We start from the raw sequence: 19,424 nt of genomic DNA, 5'->3' as shown, positions 1-19,424 counted from the left end.
GGCCCCAGCATTGGCCTAACCCCTTGGCAGGCTCCGATCCTGGCCTCGAAGTCCCCAGCACCGGCCTTGCCTCATAGCAGGCTCTGATCCTGGCCTTGCTGGCCCCAGCACTGGCCTAACCCCTTAGCAGGCTCCGATCCCAGCTTTGTTGTGTCCATCGCCGTCCTCACCCCTCGGCAGGCTCCAATCCGAGCACCCTCTTCGCCCAACCAATTGTCCCATGTTCTCAAGGGTGCGTGGTGGTAACATTCTGCCTCTGGGGTTATTATTTCAAAGGTTCCAGGTGTAATGCATCAGATCTCTGCCTCCCCTGAGTACTGGCCACTGCCATTGCCACTGCCTCCACCATTTCAAATCCTTCCCAAGCTCTTTTTCCACTCTGAATATTGTCCAGTGTTCCTAAGCATGCGTGACGGTAGCATTCGACATTTGGTGTAATTTCTCAAAAAAAAAAATAAGGTTGGTAGGATCCGATTTCTGCTTCTCCTGAATACAAGTCTCCACTGCCATTGTGGAGACTGCTTTCAACACCACCTTTCTCCTTGGTCTCTGCTAAACTCTCTCCATACAGGTGATGTCCAAGATTCTTAACAATATAGAAAAACAGCAGTCCTCCTTCATGGGGAATTTTTCCATAAGTTCCAGTGCATTTGGATAAGTTTTGTCTGCATCTCCAATGTCCTGGCATCCGCCACGGCTTTCTTAACCCCACTCCGATATTTTTCCTTTTCCTTTTCCTTTTTTTTTAAAATAGAAGACAGTATATGTGGTTTGAGGAGGTAGTGGGATCAGGCACTCAGTAGCACTGTGACCTGGTCTGTTTCTCCATGGGTCCAGCGTGCTCCGCACTACTCCGCCTGGGGCCCAGAGTCCTGCAACCCAGGCCCCGGCTGTTCCGGGGTCCAGCATGCCCTGCCTGACTCCTGCCCGGGACCCAGGGTCTTACTGGGCCTGGTTTCTCCAGGGGTCTGGTGTGCTACGCGTGGTCCGGCCCAGGGCCCAGAGTCCCGTGACCCGGGACCTGGCTGGCGTGCCCCTCACCTGGGACCCAGGGTACTGGGCCTGGTTTCTTCAGGGGTCTGGCGTGTTACGTGTGGTCCGGCCCGGGGCCCAGAGTCCTGCGACCCGGGCCCCGGATGGCATGCCCCGTGCGACCCCTGCCCAGGACCCAGCGTCTTACTATGCCCGGCTTCTCCAGGGGTCTGGTGTGCTATGCGCGTTCTGGCCCGGGGCCCAGAGCCCCGCAACCCGGGCCCTGGCTGGCGTCTACATTGAGTTTTTAGAAGGAAATAGCAATTCTTGAATGTAAAAGTACAGATAGAATATCGACTGAATTAAATGTTATTTAAGTATTAGAGCATAACAAACTTTCATTATTCATCAGTGTTATAGGTTTACATATTTTAATGCTCGTTCTTATCTAATTACCCTAAAATAGAAAATAGATATTTGAAATCAAGTGTTATCAGTCAGAATTGAAATTTTTATAAAACCAGTTTAAAAAGTGACAAATATGATAAAGGTATACAAACAAATATACATATATATCTACTTGTTTAATATCTACTTATGTATTTTAATTAAGACACAATGGCCAACATCTCTTATTGTTTTGCCACCTCTCTCCTGTTATTCATTCATTAAGTATCTCCTATATCCCAACAATAGTTTTTGGAGTTGGGAATATAAGATTAATGCTTATTATATCACTCATAGTACAATAATATTGTTTTGACAAATTATAATGAAAGAGAAAAACATGTATATATGGATATATATAAATATATAATTGTTATTATTTCTAGTAGAACAAGGATAATTATTTGGGTTCCAGGAAGAATAACTAATTTTTTAAGATATGCAGAAGCTGAGTCTGAAAATAAAAGTTTTTCTTTTGGGAACTAGCATTATTCTCAAAGTTTTCTTATTACTATCTTTCCTCTCCAGTGGAGATGGCTCAGATCACGAGTTGACAGAAACATCTAAGCAATGTTTTTCTAAAATGTGAAACAAGTTTCACTCAAGGAAAGAATACTTCTGTTATATTTTTGTTTTTCAAGTTTGACTGTTAAATGTTCACATATGTTAAATCATCTTACATGAATACAAATGATAAGGCAAATACATAATTTAGTGTATTTTTTAGATTTTTGAGGTTATAAAACTAGAGTTTCAGAAAACCAGGTTGTCATGAAACGCCTACAGAAAGTTATCTAGAAGTTGTGTTGCTTCCGAAGCAGCAAAATAACATCTGATTGGCAAATGGCCACTCTGGATTTTTTCCTGCTTGGCCAGATTCCTAAACATCACAATGTTTGTCCTTGCAGAATCCTTGTGTAGTAAAGGAGCAGGATATTGTTGGTCTGTGAATTCCGACTGCCTGGGCTGGAATTCTCACTCTGCTATGTGAGAGCTGTGTGATGTCACTCTCCTCCTTGTCTGTGAAACCAGGCCAGGTGTGGTGGCTCACACCTGTAATCCCAGAACTTGGGAGGCTGACACAGGAGAATCACAGGCTCCAGACCAGCCTCAACAATTTAGCGAGACCTTCAGCAACTTAATGAGACAAGACCGTATTTCTAAATACATACATACACACATGCATACAATAGGACTGGGAGTGTAGCTCAAAGGTACAATCCCCAGTTACTTACTTATACACATACACCTCCCCCACACACACAAAATAAGGACAAAGACCTTCCTCATGGTATTGGCTGAAGATGAGCACGTGGTTTAACACACGTACAGTGCTTAGAATCATGCCTGGAACATAAAAATTGGTATATGCCTGGTTACACTCACACACTCACACACACATATGTGCATATATGTATATATGTGTGTGTGTATATTTCTTACATTTTGTGTAGTCCAACTGGGATAATGACCTCACAATGTGGGATAATGACCTCACAATTCCCTTATATAACTATAAAAATATTTTATTATTTGAATTAGCTTGCTCACTGAGGACTACTGAAGGATAAAACTGGATATTTACAATATATGTGAATTTTCTGCTTTTCTCCTTAAGATGTCTATTGGAACCATTAAGTGTAACTTCAAGCAATAGATATTTTATGTTGTATTTGTATGTATTCCTCAACAAATTCACTATGGATATAAATATCCATAAGTGACATAAAAATAATGACCTCTATCATTTTCTAGTTACAGCTTTCCAGTGGTGTTCATTTTTCCTTTTTGAACACATATTGGGAATAGGAATAGAAAGACCAGAAGGAAGCTCTCTATCTAGTTTCAAGGAAAGCCATAGGATATTAAGGGATCAAGGAATGAAGGAAGGAAGAATGTCATTATATATTGAGAGTCCTGTTCTTCATTACTCTTGATAGCTGAACCTCTGAAATACCTGATTTTGCTCAACCAGAACAATATGGTCTTCCTAGAAGGCATTTAAAGAAAGCATGGATGCTTTGGCATTGTATGTGTGGTGTGTGTGTGTGTGTGTGTGTGTGTGTGTGTGTGTGTGTGTATGCGTGTGTGTATGTGTGTGTATGTATGTGTGTATGTGTGTGTATGTGTGTGTGTGTGTTTTGCTAGAGATTGAAACCAGGGGTGTTCTATCTCCAAACTATGCCCTCAGATCTTTGTTATTTTTGTCAGGATTTTTTTTTTTTTTAATTGCTGAAGGGCTCACTAAGTTGTTGAGGCTGTTTTCAAACTTGCAAACCTTCTGTTTCAGTCTCCCAAGCACTGGGATCATAAGTGTATGCCCTGGCTTGCTGTTGGCATGTAATGGCTTTGGAATAGCAATGATAAATGTCCTACAAAGGGTCCTGCAGAATGAAAAATTGAAATGGTCAAAAATGCCAACAGCATCTGGTCTTGCACTGATGAGCATAAAGAATTCTTTAAGCAAAACAGCTCTGCCTGGAATATGAGAGATCTATGTCGTGGACCTGCTTTAACCTTGACTACCTACATAACTGTGAGGGAGTCCTGGAATCACTCTATATTTGCTTCCTCAAGTTATAAACATAGCATCACTTTTATTCTTTCTTATTAAACAATATTAAATAATGCACCTAATCAGAACATCATTTGCAAAGATATTTATCAGCAAATTCTGATCATATTTAGAGTTTATCAGTTTTAGTATTAGTGCTCTGAACAAAAAATATAATTTATGTAAGATTATGATGTGATAATTGTAATTTCTAATGAAATGTTAAACTAATGCATGGTCTTTGCATTTACATTATGAGCATCCAGGGGATTGATGCTTTAATTTTTAGAATATATTTGTTGTTATTGTATAAATGAGCTCATTCTGCAGAAAGTAAATATTTATTAAATATTAATCTTAAACTAATCTAATACAATATATTTTACTTTGCTTTGCTGAAACCCAAGCATGAAATGTTTCCCACATGTTATTTTTTCCTCTTAATAGAAAGGCAGTTTTTTTTTTAAATATTAGGTAAGACCCCATACAAAAATAGAATTGGTGTGTGTATCTGAGAACAGATTCCTGCAAAAAATATTTTATCCCATTTTACTCAGGAGAAGTGCTATTTAATTGTGTTCTGCACACATAGACATTCAATTCATTTTGACAATTCCAGTGTCATTTTTTGACCCAGAATTAAATTTATAAAAGCCATTACTGGATAAAATTGGAAAACTCCAGGTCCAAATAGATTTCTAGAAAACAAACTTCTTAAATTTTTGAGAAATACAAAGCATATTTAAGGTAAGTTTTTGTAGCAGAGTAAATTAAATAAAAATGAGTAGAAGCCTTTATTCACCCTCTAGTGGCCTGTTTAATCTATGTTACTATTTAAGTATATACTTATAAGAGACAAAAGTATACACGAAAGGGTTTTTTGTTTGTTTGCCTTGTTTACTTTTTAGGAAAGTATATTACTTTTTATTTGAAGAGTCTTCTTTGTAAATCCTGTAAAACTCTAACCTCTACATAAAAGTTTATGATAATATCAGTCATTCCCTCAGTTGGAAAGGAAAATGGTTTTAATTTAATCTTTTCTCAGAAAACACATTCTTATATGTTTAACCATGGAGTTACAACTCTAATACTTTGTATGTGGATTTATATTTCCATCTGGCATTATTTTTCTTCTAACCAAAGAACTTCCTTTATGATTTTTTGTAATGTGGACATGTTGCTGATAGAATCTTTTGGTTTTTGTAGGTTTGAAGAAGCATTTGCTTCTGTTTTTAAAAACATATTGATGGCTGCAGTAGTCTAGATTGACAGCTTTTCTGTTGCTACTTTAAAGATTTTTCTCTACTCTCTTCTCACAGGTGTTATGGGAAATCTGATATCATCCTTGCATATGTTCCTTTATATGTAATGAGCCTTTCTTTACTGATTGCTAGGGCTTTCGCTTTATTATCAAATTGGAGAAATTTCATTATGATGTGTTTTGAGATTATTTTATTCAAGGTACTAATGTCAGGATTTTTTTTTTTTTGCGATGCTGGGTATTGAATTTAAGGGCATTCTATCTCTGAGCTACACCCCCAGTTCTATTTTATGTTTTATTTTGAAACAGGTTCTGGTTAAGTTGCTGAGGCCGGCCCCAAACTTGTAATCCTCCTGCCTCAGCTCCTCTCAAGTGTTGAGATTACAGGCCTGTGTTACCACGCCTGGCTCCAGAAACTCTTATAGATGAAATTGAAAAAGTTCAGAATGGTGTTACAAAGTAGTTAACTTTATTAAATCAAGGCCAGTTCATTCTATAAAAATTAAAGAGTACCACACACAAAATTACCATTTGGATTTAGGTAATATAAATCTCCTGCTGCGTATAGAAATCTGTGGCTTGGCAGAGCGAGTTTGCAATAGCATGCTTAGCCAAAAGGTGATTGCAGGAGTATTTTCAGAAAAGCAGTAGGCTGGATTTTGTTAAGTGTTCTGAAGAAGCAGCCAGGTACTTGGAAGGTATTGTTCATTACATGAAACAGTTGAACAAGTACCTACAAGACCCCAGAGAAAGCAGAGCAACTTCAGTGACAAGGTTTCTTCAATTTATAAGAATCTGAGTCTTTGAGATAGTTATATTGCAGTAGGAAAAATCTTGAAAATTTCCCACTTCTTTTTGGGCTTGAGAGTGAGAAACGGCATTAGCAAGACTTAAGTTTTAAGGTAAACCACCTGGGAGAGTCACAGAATAAAACAGAATTTCTCTCCCTTTCTTTCTTTCTTTCTTTCTTTCTTTCTTTCTTTCTTTCTTTCTTTCTTTCTTTCTTTCTTTCTTTCTTTCTTCTTGTTGTGCTACAGATAGAGCCTAGGGGCATTCTACTTCCTCCAGTTGTACCCCCAGCTCTATATTTATTCTTATTTTGAAACAAGGTCTCACTAAGTTGCAGATGGCCTCACTAAGTAGCTGAGGTTGGTTGCCAATCTGTGATCCTCCTGAATCAGCCTCTCAAATAGCCTCCCTGCTCACCTTGTCTCTTTCAATGTAAGAACATTGTTTCTTTACCATCTCTTTTTCTCATGAGAGCTCTTCTCTTAATCTTCAGATCGCCTAAGATTGTGACATTGATGGATGAGCATGAACTCTGTGTCTGGTCTGACGTCCAATCAGGATGAGGTTTACTGATCTGCCCCTAGATGAGTTCAGATTTCTGTGAAGGAAGTGTATCCTACCATTCCAAGAAAGACAATGAATACTTTGCTGCAGTCTGCAAACCATTACACATGCAAGCAAGCTTTGAATTGCTTAACAATCATCAAAAACAAGAATGAAATAGTGTTATTAGTTGAAACTGAAATGTGTGTGTGTTTATCTCAGGTAGGTTATTGGGCAGCAGAAGAATAGGCACAGGTTTCAAGTCACTTTATTCTTTACTTGTAATTTAAAAATAAATTTTATGCATATATAGCTATATAAAATAGAGGTAAGAAGGCCAAAACATATGTATAGCAAGTTTTCTAACTGTTAGGTTTATACTTAAACCTGATCACATTAGTTTGGAATAAAATAATTTCTTCAAAGCTTTATTATAAAAACATTTTATGATGTCTTTTTATTCATATTCAGTTGGTTTATAATTTTAGGGGGAGGGTATTGGGTATTGAACTCAGGGACATTCTACCTCTGAATTACAACCCCAGCCCTATTTTACTTTTAGAATTTTGAAACAAGGTTTCACTAAGTTGCTTAGGGCCTAATTAAGTTCCTGGCATTGGTCTTAAACCTGCAATCCTCCTGTCTCAGCCTCCCACGTACTGGATTGCAAGCATGTGCCACCATGCTCAGCTTGTCTTATGCTTTTAATAGCTATGCCAATCACATTGTCAACAATTTTCCTGTTATAATTAACATTATCTATTGTTTTATTTTATTTATTTATTTTTTACATGGAATAGTTTACATATTTTATTTTATTTTTTAAACAAATTTTTTTATTGAACATAAATGGGGGCGGGGGGAGAGGGCTCCAAATATAGTTTAATTAACATTATCTAAATTGATTCATAACTTTTGTTTAAATTAAATGAACCAAACCTAACTTTAGAAAAAGAAAATCATAATTTTGCCATAAGCCTTCTATTTAGCAAAAAATTATGTTTGTCTTATATTTTAACAATTCATAGAAATATATATTACTTTAATTTTTTTAACTCACTAATTTCAAGAAATGTAAGCTAATACTAACTCATTTTTTCAAGAAAGCTTGGATTAAAAACTGTGGTTTTTTTTTTTTTTTTTTTTTTTTTGGTGGTACTAGGGATGGAACCCTTCTATCTCCAGGATACATTCCCAGACCTATTTTATATTTTATTTGAAAACAGGGTCTCTTAAGCCAGCAAGGCTGGCTTCAAACCTGCGCGATCCTCCTTTCTCAGCCTCTCAAGCATGGGGATTACAAGCATGCACCACCATGTCCGGCAAAAACTCTGTTTTAAGTAGAAACAATAACCTGGGCATGATGATGCATGCCTATAATCCTGTTTCAAAATAAAAAGTAAAAGTAGTCTGGGGGTGTAGATCAGAGGTAGAATATTCCTGGATTCAATCTCTAGTACAAAAACAAAATACTACTTGAGACTCTATCCAGAACAATAAGGCAAGAGAAATAAATCAAAGGAATACAAATAGGAAAAGAAGAACTGAAATTATCTCTATTTGCAGATGATATGATCCTATATTTAGAAGACCCAAAAACTCAACCAAAAATGTTGTAGAGCTTATTAACAAATTCAGCAAAGTAGCAGGATACAAAATTAATCTAAGAAACTCAGTATCTTTTTTATATGCCAACCATGAATTCACTGAAAAAGAAATTCAGAAAATATTTCTATTCACAATAATCTCAAAAACAATAAAATACACAGAAATAAATCTAAACCAGGAGGTAAAAGATCTTTACGATAAAAATTATAAAACACTGAAGAAAAAAATTGAAGATCTTAGGAGGTAGAAAGATCTCTCATGCTCTTAGCTAGGAAGAATAAATATGATAAAAATGGCCATTCTACTAAAAGTGATCTACAGAGTCAATGAAATTCCTATAAAATACAGAGCATTCTTCACAGAGATAGAAATCAGTCCTAAATTTCATATGGAAAAACAAAAGACCCAGAATAGTCAAAGAAATTCTCAGCAATAAAAACCATGCAGGCAACATCACAATTCCTGACTTCAAATTATACTACAGGCTTGGCCGGGCATGGTGGCACACGCTTGTAATCCCTGCACTTGGGAGGCAGAGACAGGAGGATTGTGCAGGTTTGAAGCCAGCCTTACTGGCTTAAGAGACTTTGTTTCAAAAAAAAAAAAAAATATATATATATATATATATATATATATATATATATATATATATATATATATTAGGTCTGGGAGTGTAGCCGAGAGGTAGAAGGGTTCCATCCCTAGTATCATTTAAAAAAAAATTATACTACAGAGTTTCCTTAGAAAATTGAGAATGGATCCACTCACTGTATGACCCAGTTATACCACTTTTGGAAATCTTTCCAAAGGGACTGAAATCAGAATATTATAGTAATATGTACATATTCATGCTTATAGCAGCAAAATTTGCAATAGCCAAATTATGGAACCAACATAGATGAATGGACCACAAAATTATGAGATATACACACAATGGAATTCTACTCAGCAATAAAGAACAGAACTATGTCATTTACAGGAAAATGGATGGGCTGGAGGAACATTATGTTAAGTGGTATTAACCAGTCACAGAAAGTGAAGGGCCATATGTTTTCTTTCATGTGTGGAGGCTAGGGTGTAATTGGGATTCAAGGACTTAGAAAGTGGAGGAGAAACCCTGGTGGAGCAAGGGAGGTGGTCTGGGGGAAAGGACAGAGAATTAATGAAGGACTCACTTTCACTGACATCATGAACATGTGTGAGAACAACAATGGCAATATCAGTATCATGTATGGGGAAGGGGAGAGTGGGGAGGGAGCCAGGAGCTCACCAAGTGCTGTGCGCATGTATGTCACTATCATACAGTATGTTATGAGACTATAATGAACCAATAAAAGTATTAACATATAAGATGTATTTGAATTATATATTCACATTTTAAAATATAAACTAAGAGTTAAAAATTAAAAAAATACTACTCATTTAATTTTTTTTTGTGGGTCTGGGAATGGAACCCAGGGACATAGTGACCTCCAAGCTACACCCCTATTTATTTTAAGTATTACTTATTAAAACATATTATGTATTACTTATGTTAAATAAATAATACATAATATGCCAAAAAATAGTAGCTGTTAAAATTTTAAATTATAATTATTACATTGTTAAAATTTTTGCTTGACTAAAATTTCCAGTTGAATATTATTATTTTTTGGGGGGACTATCATTTTATTTTATTTTTAATTTTTATGTGAAACATATTAAAATGGAATACATTCAACTGTGCTTAGTGCCCTCCCCCATCCCTCCTCCCCTTCCCTTCTTCCCAACAATGAGTGTCCAGGTTAACCATGCTATATTCATACTTTTACATATATGTAGCTCCTCCATTATTCAACCTCAGCCTTCTTCCTCTCCTACCATTCCATTCTAGCTTTGCTGAGGTTTTCCTTCCATTATCTGGAGTCCCTCTGGTATTCCCAATACTCCCTAGTTTGGGCATATTGGAGAAAACATATGTCCCTTCTCTTTCTGTGCCTGGCTGATCTCACTTAACATAATGTTCTCCAGGTCTTTCCGTCTTCTTGTGAATGACATGATTTTGTTCTTCTTTATAGCTGAGTAGAATTCCATTGTGTTTGTTTTCCATAATTTCACAATTCATTCATCTGTTGATGGAGACCTAGATTAGTTCCATATTTTGAATATTATGAATTGTGCTGCTATGAACATGGGTATGCATCTATTACTGTAGTTCTCTGATTTCAACCCCTTTGGAAAGATACCCAGGAGTGGTATAGCCAGATCAATGGTGGATCCATTCCCAGTTTCCTAAGGAATCTCCACACTGATCTCGATAAGTTGCGGTACTAGTTTACACTCCCACCAACAGCGTAAAGGAGCTCCTCTTTCTCGACATTCTTGCCAGCATTTCTTATTTGATTTCTTTATGCTTGCCACTCTGATTGGGGTTAGATGGAATCTCAGCGTAGTTTTGATTTCCATTACTCTGATGGCTAATGATGTTGAACATCTTTTCATGTATCTATTGGCCATTTGTATCTCTTCTTTTGTGAAGTATCTATTCAGTTCAGTTGCCCATATTTTAATTGGGTTATTTGTTTTGCTAGTGTAGAGTCTTTTGAGCTCTTTTTATATTCTGGGTATGAGCCCTCTATCAGAGTGGTGGCTGGTAAAGATCTTCTCCCAATCTGTAGGCTTCCTCTTTAGGTTTTTGATGGTTTCCTTTGATGAGAAGAAACTTTTTAGATTGATGCCATTCCACTTGTTAATTCTTGCTTTAATTTCCTGTGCTTTGGAGGTCTTGTTGAGAAATTTACTGCCTGTGCCTATATGTTGAAGTGTTGAGCCTATGTCCTCCTCTAATAACTTCAGAGTCTCTGGGTCTAATTTCTAAGTCTTTGATCCATCTCGAGTTAATTCCTGTGCATGGTGAGAGTTAAAGATTTAAATCCATCTTTCTACAAATGAATACCCTGTTCTCCCAGCACCACTTGTTAAAAAGGCTGTCTTTTCTCCAATGTATGAGTTTGGCCACTTTGTCAAAGATCAATTGACTATATATAGGTGTGTGGGTTTGTTTCTGTATCTTCTATTCTGTTCCACTGGTCAGTATGCCTGTTGTTGTGCCAATACCATGCTGTTTTTAGTACTATTGCTCTATAATATAATTTGAAGTCCGGGATTGTGATGCCTCCTGCCTGGTTCTTATTGCTGAGGATTGCTTTGGCTATTCTGGGTCTTTTCATACTCCATATAATATTCATGACTAATTTTTCTAGGTCTATGAAGAATCTCATTGGTATTTCAATAGGAATTGCATTGAATCTATAGAATATTTTTGGCTAAATGAACATTTTGTTGATATTTATTCTGCCTATCCTTGAGTAAGGTAGATATTTCCATCTTCTAAGGTCTTCTTCAATTTCTTTCTTTAATGTTTTATAGTTTTCATTGTAGAGGTCTTTAACATCTTTGGTTAGGAATATTCCTAGATATTTTATTGGTTTTGAGATTATAGTGAATGGAATTGTTTTTGTTATTTCTTTCATTGTGGATTCATTGTTGGTATAAAGAAAAGCAACTGATTCATTTAGATTGATTTTGTATCCTGCAACTTTGCTGAATTGGTTAATTAGGTCCAGTAGTCTTCTGGTTGAATTCTTTGGGACTTCCAGATAAAGGATCATGTCATCTGCAAATAAGGATAGTTTTAATTCTTCTCTTCCTATTTGAATTCCTTTGATTTCCTTCTATTGTCTTATTGCTGTGGCAAGAATATCAAGGACTATGTTGAAAAGGAGTGGTGCTAGTGGGCATCCATGTCTTGTTCCTGATTTTAGGGGAAATTCTTGCAGTTTTTTCCCCATTCAAAATGATGTTGGCTTTGAGTTTATTGTATATTGCCTTATTGATGTTGACATACATTCCTTCTATTCCAATTATCTGCAGTGTTTTTTTTTTAACATAAATGGGTGTTGGATTTTGTTAAATGATTTTTCAGCATCTATTGATATGATCATGTGGTTTTTGTTTTCAGTTCTATTCATGTGGTGAATAATGTTTATTGATTTGCATATGTTGAACCAGCCTTGCTTTTCTGAAATTAAATCACCTTGGTCGTGGTGTACAACTCTCTTAATATGGTTTTGTATGCGTATAGCTAGTATTTTGTTTAGAATTTTTGCATTTATATTCATCAAGGAAATTGGTCTGTAATTTTTTTTGTGTGCTATCTTTATTTGGTTTGTGGCTTAATGTGATACTGGATTCATAGAAGGAATTTTGGAGAATTCCATCTATTTCATTTTCTCAGAACAAGTTGTGAAGTATTGGTATTAGTTATTCACTGAAGGTTTTGTAGAATTCAGCTGGAAATCCATCAGCCCTGGGCTTTTCTTAGATGGCAGAATTTTAATTACTGTTTCTATTTCTTTGCTTGCTGTTGGTTGGTTTAGGCTTGCTGTGTCCTCTTGGTTCAGTTTAGGTAGGTTATATGTGCTTAGAAATGTATCGATTTCTTCCATGTTTTCCATTCTATTGGAATATAAATTTTCAAAATATTTTCTGATAATCATTTGAATTTACCTACTGTGTGTGGTTATGTCTCCTTTTTTATTTCTAATTTTAATAATTTGAGTTGATTCTCTCTTTTGGTTAGGTTGGCCAGTGGTTTGTCAATCTTATTAATCTTTTCAAAAAAACAAATTTTTGTGTTGTTGATTCTTTGAATTGATTTTTTGTTCACTATTTCATTTATTTATGCTCTGATTTAATAAGTTCCTGCCTTCTGTTAGCTTTGGTATTAGACTGTTGCAGTCTTTTTAGGTCCTTGATGTGTCATTAGGTTGTTTACTTGGTGACACTCTATTCTTCCTATATGGGCACTCAATGCTATTCCTCTTAACACTGCCTTCAAAGGGTCCCATAGATTTTGGTAAGTTGATTCTCTATTTTCATTTATTTCCAAAAATTTCTTTATTTCTCTCCTAATTTTTCATCTTGCCCACTCATCGTTAAATAGTGTATCATTCAATCTCCATGTATTTAAATAGTTTATTTTGAGTTTCCTGTTGTTGATTTGTACTTTCATTCTTTTATGGTGTGAAAAGATGCAGGTAATTATATTACATCTTTTGAATTTATGGGTGCTTGCTTTGCGGCCCAGGATGTGATCTATTTTGGAGAAGGTTCCATGGGCTGCTGAGAAGAATATGTATTCTGCTGTTCCTAGTTGAAATATTCTGTATATGTCTATTAGGTCCATTTGGTTTATAGTTTTCTTTAAACCATTAGTTTCTGAAGTTATGAAGTGTCTTTACTCATTTTTTGCCTTGAAGATTGATCTAGTGATGTGAGAGGTGTGTTGAAGTCTCCCAATGTTATTGTATGCTCAGGAGGGTTTGTTTTACAAATGTGGCTGCACCCATATTTGGGACATAAACATTTACTATCATTATATCTTCTTGGTGAATTATTCCATTAATAAAAGGAAGTGCCCTGCCTTGTATCTTCTGATGTGTTTTAGCTTAAAGTCTGTTTTGTTGGGTATCAGCATTGCTACCCCTGTCTGTTTTTGGTCTCCATTAGCATGATATATTTTTTTTCCATCTTTTCACTTTCAGTCTGTGAATATCTTTTGCTATAAGGTGAGTTTCTTGCAAACAGCATATATTTGGATTATGTTTTTTAATCCACATTGCCAGTCTATGTCTTTTGATTGGTGAGTTAAGTTCTTTGATGTTCAGAGTTATTATTGAAATATGATTTTTGTTTTCCTTCCTTTTGTATTTTATCTTTTGTTTGGTATAATGGAATTTCTTATTTACTTAGATGTCCTTCTGATCAACTTCATTTCTTCTCTGGTTCTGAAAATTACTTATTTTTTCTTCTTTATGGTTTATTTCTTTAAATATTTTCTCTAGTGTTGACTTTGAATTCATGAATATTTTGAGATTCTGCTTATCTTGAAACACTTTTATTTCTCCATCAATTTTGAATAATAATTTTGCTGGATATAGCAGTTTTTGTTGGAGGTTGTTTTCTTCCAGGGTCTGGATCACAGCATACCAGTCTCTCCTGGCATTCATGACTTGGGTTGTTTAGTCTGGGGTGATTTTATTGTTTTGCCCCTATATGTCGCCTGTCCTTTTGTTCTCACTGCTTTTAAGATTCTTTCTTTGGCCTCTATGTTGGTGTAGGGAGGTCCTTCTTTGATCTTGTCTTAATAGTGTTCTGTATGTCTACTGAATGTGTAAGTTCAAGTCTCTTTCATGTTTGAAAAATTCTCTGAAATTATTTCTTTGAAGAGATTATTAATGCCCTTGGGTTGTACTTCTATCCCTTCTTCAATGCCTTTTATCTGTAAGTTAGGATGTTTTATATTTTCCCATATTTGTTGGATATTTAGGTTTTGTTCTGTACTGACTTCTGTATGCTGTTGACTGTGCTTTAAGTTTTGAATGAACTGTCTTCTAATAGTGATATTTTATTATCCATTTCATCTAATCTTCCAGAATTTCTTTTTATTGCTGTCTTCATTTCATTTATTGACTCTTTCATTTCATTCCAGACCTCTTTCTGATTCTTTCTTACTGTCTCCATTTCCTCTTTCATTTCCTGTACACATGCTTTGAGACCTTTCATCATATAGTAGATCAGGATTCATAATTCTCTTTGTTGCATTTCTTGTAGATCAGTATTCATGATTTCTAAAATTTCTTCACTGTTTCTAGCTCTTGTATTTTCAAGGTTCTCAGGCTTGTTTTTCTGATATAGTGGCATCTTTTGTGGGTATTATGTCTAATCCAATCATAGCAATATGAATTTAGAGGTGTCAGCAGGTAAGCAGTGCTTTGTCCAATGGTGAAGTTTGGGTAATGGGGGAGGAGCCGGGTTGATGGGTACAGGAGTTGGGTAAGGTAGAGGATATGATTAGGTTGAGTAAGAATTTAAGTATAATAAGGAAGTATCTGGTTGAGAATGAGAGAAGGATAGTAGGACTCTTGTTGTTAGTAGAGTATTTAAGTATGGAGATATGAAGTACTTTGAATATTACTCAAGAAGATACAGTAAAGGAAAAAAAAAGTTTTGAGAGAACAGAGTAGATAGGCTAGAGTGAGGAAGTTTGTAAAAGGAATGGGGGGGAAGGAGTAAACAAACATGAATAAAGTAAAAAAAAATGATACAAATTCTAACAATTATACATCAAAACCAAAAAAAAAAAAAAAAACAACCAAAAGAAAAAGAAAGAATAAGAGAGAAAAAAATGAAGCACAAAAATAAAATAAAAAGAACTAGTGACAGTGTGAGACAACAAAGAAAAACAAACAAACAAAAACCCAAATAAAAGAAAGAAAGAAAAGCAACAGTCCTACTAATTTATGAGTTTAGGGTTGGGCCTGTATAATATCTGTATGAGTGGTTACTGTGGTAGATTTTGGCGTATATTCCAATGTCTCTTATTTGTTCTGTACCCTATTGTCAGCTATTGAACTCACTCTCTGGTTGTTTTTGCTCCTCTCTCGCCTCTGACAGCTTTGTGTTTAGGTGTCAGGGCATTGGGTGTCACTGTTAATGAGTTCCATGTAAGTTCAGGATTTGGTGTTTTTATAGCCTCTTGTATGGACCCTTGGCCTCTGCATTCTCCACCCTGGGCTCAGGCCTGTGCTTCCCTACCTGCACTGTGCCTGTACTTCCCTACCCACGGGGACAGAGGGCATCCAGGCATCCAGTGTAGTCTTGGGGCTACCCCCCTGTGACCCTGTTCAGATACCGTGCCTCGAGCACCTTTTCTGTGTCTCTGGAGGTTCTAACTGGACTAGCCCGCCAGACCCCACAGCTTCTCTGGGCAGTCTTCCACCAAGTACCGAGTAACGCAAGCGCTTATCTGGCTGCTCTGCTCTAGTTCTCTGGAGGGCTCACTCTGTTGCTGTGGGTGCTGTCTCTTGTGAGTGCACAGGCTTTTGAGTCCCAGAAGAGTGATGCTAGGCGCCTCTCACCACTTAAGATATTGAAGCTCTGTGGCTACTATCATGCTCTTCAGTTATTTTTCTGGATTTCTTGAGGCTGCTGCACTGGTGTTGGTTGGCCAGAGCTGGGACTTGCAGTTTGGGCCGGAGGCCTGTGAAGCTGCTGGCGGCCAGGCCGCATCGGCAGCAGGTCCATCCCGTGCTTGGGCTTTTTGCAGTGGATCTCAGAGTTCAGAGTACTGGATTCCTCCTGCTGTGGTTCCTGTTCTGTTTTGGTTCATGAGCTGTATTTATTTTGTTTGTCGAGATGCTGCCTTCTTGGTAGTTGAACTTTATTTGTTTCAGCTACCGAGATGGGCTGCATCCCACAGTCACCATTTTGAATCTCCCCTGGGACTATTATTTTAAAACTAAAAAAAATAACGTTGAGATATCAAAAGTCTTGGCACTGATGTATATATCACATCAGAGTTAATTTTTAGATAATACACTTATAGATTATATCCAGGATTGCACTGGGAGTCACAAATGCTCTGATGACAATATGATCCCATAATTAACAATTTATGGTTGGTGTCTTGGTTCTGTTTTATACACAATGCATTGCCAAACTGTTCTGCTTTAAGACCTATTTAAGTTTAGTCACACTAACACCTTAGCTGTATATTTTTTTCCTATGGTAAGTGATATAATACTTTTCACTCTGATGCTATTATTTTTTTCTGAAGTGTTTTATAAGTAATTATCATTCCCATTAAAGAAGTAATGTTCATAAGTGCTAGGCAGTTCAGTTTTGTCTGTATAGGAGAGATCCCTTTACTTCCCCTTTAGTTATTGATTGTGTGGGCCCTTTGGAGAAAAACATACAAGTTTTATTCAATGTGCATGTAAATTGAGATATTTACAGGACAGTCAATTCTGAACAAATGACCAAAGAGTGATGCAGGTATGCCTTTTAGACAAGGAACAATGAGTTGTGTAGAAATAACAGGATAAATGGGCCTCTGGACGAGGATAGTAAATTCTAGGCATGTGACTGAGAAACACACCAGAGAGGCTGTGGTAGAAGGCAATAGAAGATAAGGGTGGCTTCAAGTAGTTTACTTATTCAGGTTCCTGCAGCCCCAGTTGCCAGTCTCTGGAGATCAAGGCTCTTTTCCTGCATTGGTGGAAGGATGTTCCTCCCCAAAGAGTCTTTATGGTTTTCTGCATGTAGGTCCTTCACAAAGAGCCCTTTTCTTGCAATATTTTACTTGCCAAGAAATTGATAGCCAACCAGGCAGAAATACATTTTAACCTCTATAAATTTCCTGATAGTTCCAATAAATCACATCTTGTCTATACAAGTAATAAAAGCCCTACAGGGGCTTTCATATATGATATTCCTTTTGGTTCCTTATCCTTCACCAAGAATATAATTATGGATTGAGTTGTTTACTCACCAAAAAGATATGTTAAAGTCCTAACCCATAGTACTGCAGAATGCTATCATCATCATCATCATCATCATCATCATCATCATCATTATCATTATTATTTTTATTATTTGTGGTACTTGGGGTGGAACCCTGGGGCTTTTCTACCTCCGGGATAGACTCTCCAACTTACTTTATACTTTATTTGGAAACAGGGTCTCACTAAGTTGCTGAGAGCCTCACTAAGTAACTGTGGCTGGCTTCGAACCTGTGCGATCCTCCTGTCTCAGCCTCCCAAATACTGGGATTACAAGTGTGTGCCACAACGCTCGGCCAGAATGCTACCTTATTTGGACATAGGATCTTTGAAGATTTTACCAGGTTGAGATGAGAGTCCTACTGTAATAGAATCTATATCCTTATAAAGAGTGGAAATCTGAATATATATATAAGCCTACAGGGAAGATGTGAAGACATATCAGGAGGAGAGAGCCTTGTGACTGCAGCAATGCTCTACAAGCCAAGGAAAACAGGATTTCTGGCAAATGCCAGAAGCTGAAGAAAGGCAAGGGAAGGTCCTCTCCTAGGCTGGCAGAATGACTATGACCTTGCCAGCACCTTGATTTTGGACTTCTACCTCTAAAACTGTAAAGCAATAAATTTCTGTTGCTTTAAGCCACTAGGTTTTTGGCACACATGTTCCTTGACATAAAATTATGGGCTTACGTTCTCATAATGCTATTGTAAATTCAAAATATTTGGTAAATCACAAATGCACCTAATAATCCAGGCATGGTGATTTGTAATCCCAGTACTTGGGAGGCAGAGATAGGAGACTCAAAAGTTTAAAACCAGCCTTAGCAACATCCTAAGGCTCTCAGCAACTTGGTGAGCCCTTGTTTCCAAATAAAAAATAAAATGAAGACTCAAAAGTTTAAAACCAGCCTTAGCAACATCCTAAGGCTCTCAGCAACTTGGTGAGCCCTTGTTTCCAAATAAAAAATAAAATGGACTGGGGATGTAGTTTAGAAGTAGAATGCCCCTGGGTTTAATCCCTAGTCCCCACCCCCAACTCAAAGTATCTAATACATCTCTCTTATGAAACATAGCTTTGCTTGTTTTGTCCTGTCTTATCTTAAATGTACTTTGAATACTAACATTAGCCCTATGGTTGGGCAAAATTATCAGAGAGTCTATTTATGATAAAGTTCTTAATAACTCATGTAATTTATTGAATATTGCACTGAAAGTGAAAAACAGAATAATTGTGTTGATACTCACCATTAACATACAGTTAATTCACATTAAAGTATGTTTCTACTGAATGCATATGACTTTTATGCCATCATAAAGTCAAAAAATCATGAAGTCAAACCATGTAAGTTGTAGACTCTATAATTTGTTACAGTGCCTTTAGGAAATTAACACAGGTAGCACAGATGTTTCCTTTTTTGGTTACTTTTCCTTAAATCTAATTAGAAACTGAGGAGGCAACAATTAACCATTCCTCTTTTTACTTTTGTGGTATTGGGGATTGAATCTAGGAGGATTATGTCTCTGAGCTATATTCCAAGCCTTCGTAAAAAAATTTCAAACCAGGGTCTCACTAAGTTGCCTAGGCTTTAGTCTCCTGAGTAATTGAGATCGCAGGTGTGCATCACATTGCCCAAACAATTCCTTTTATTTTTCTTTAAAAATCATATGCTATGGGTTTAAAGACTAAATACTTAACTTCTAGGATAAGGTGAATTAATAAAATTTATTTATTATTTGTTTATTTATTTTTTCTTTGCAGGTTTGGGGATGGAACCCAGGGACATTTGACCTCTGAGCTACACTTTCTGCCCTATTTTTTACTCTTTATTTTGAAACAGGGTCTCACTAAGTTGTGGAGGGGCTCACTA

Source organism: Muscardinus avellanarius (genome assembly GCF_963383645.1).
Source record: "Muscardinus avellanarius genome assembly, chromosome: 6".
Classification (NCBI taxonomy): domain Eukaryota; kingdom Metazoa; phylum Chordata; class Mammalia; order Rodentia; family Gliridae; genus Muscardinus; species Muscardinus avellanarius.
The sequence above is the reverse complement of the archived record's forward strand: the minus strand, read 5'-3'. Positions refer to the sequence as shown.